This window comes from Etheostoma spectabile, chromosome 6 (assembly GCF_008692095.1).
Source record: "Etheostoma spectabile isolate EspeVRDwgs_2016 chromosome 6, UIUC_Espe_1.0, whole genome shotgun sequence".
Taxonomy (NCBI): domain Eukaryota; kingdom Metazoa; phylum Chordata; class Actinopteri; order Perciformes; family Percidae; genus Etheostoma; species Etheostoma spectabile.
This window is the reverse complement of record NC_045738.1, coordinates 26,665,781-26,666,979: the sequence shown is the minus strand read 5'-3', so window position 1 is coordinate 26,666,979 and position 1,199 is coordinate 26,665,781.

Genomic DNA, 1,199 nt, shown 5'->3' with positions numbered 1-1,199 from the left:
TGTTCCACCAAAACCACTTCCTTCCTGAGACTATTTAGCAGAGGCACCGTGGCTCCAAGACGATTGTGATTGGTTTTAAGAAAAGCAAATAAACCAGAGCACGTTGTCCCCCCATCCCAGAAGGCTGTGTGGACTAGCCAGACCTTCCTCCGCAGAGCTGTGGAGGAAGGTCTGCAAAACTAGTAGCCCCATAACCCCTAACATAAGACATTATGTTCCCCCCCTCTGCAGTGGCTGATGGGAATGATCCTTTAGCACGGGGGCACAGGGCTAGGTAGCGGAGTAGAAGTAGAAAGTGGCATGAAACCCCCCCAATCCCCAGGATGCCTTTTCTATATGTTAAAGACAGGCTGACCCGGTCTTTGCTGAGGTCTTGGGTTCAGGAGTTTCCTCTGAAGGTTCAGCTAAACTGAACACACTGAACACCTGCTGCATGGTGCTGTTCATCCTAAAATCTCCTCGGTGGACATTTAGTGCTTTTATCATCCCCCCGGGGGTTTCTGTAGCTGTTGTCCTTATGAGTCCCCAGGCCTTCTGGGATATGGAAGGACTCCACACAGAGTCAGGGGAAAGCTTTAGATATCCCACATGTGCATGTGTGTGTGTGTGTGGGGGGGCTCATTAGCTTTGTTCCTCAGTTTGTAGAGCGAGCACCCATACATAGAGGTTTACTCCTCAACGCAGCAGGCTGGGGTTTGACTCCAACCTGTGGCCCTTTGCTGCATGTCATTCCCCGCCCCCCCTCTCTCTTCCCTTTCATGTCTTCAGCCTTCCTGTCAAATAAAGAGCCCTGCAACCATAAGAGGAACATAGAGCCCTGCAACCATAGGAGGAACATAGAGCCCTGCAGCCATAGGAGGAACATAAGCCCTGCATCCAAGTGAACATAGAGCCCGTGCACAACCTAGGGGAACATAGAGCCCTGCACGCTCATAGGAGAAACATAGAGCCCTGCAGCCATAAGAGAGACCATAGAGCGCCTGGCAACCATAAAGGATGACCTAGATCTGCAGCCATAGGAAAACATAAGAGCCCTAAGCAACCTAGGAGGACATCAGAGCCTGCACCAATAGAGGAACATAGAGCCCTACACCATAGGAGGAACAATAGTCTCTGCAGCCATAAGATGAACTGAGCCCTGCAACCAGAGAGACAATCCCCAATGACCCGAACCAAGGAGGAACATAGAGCCTCACCAT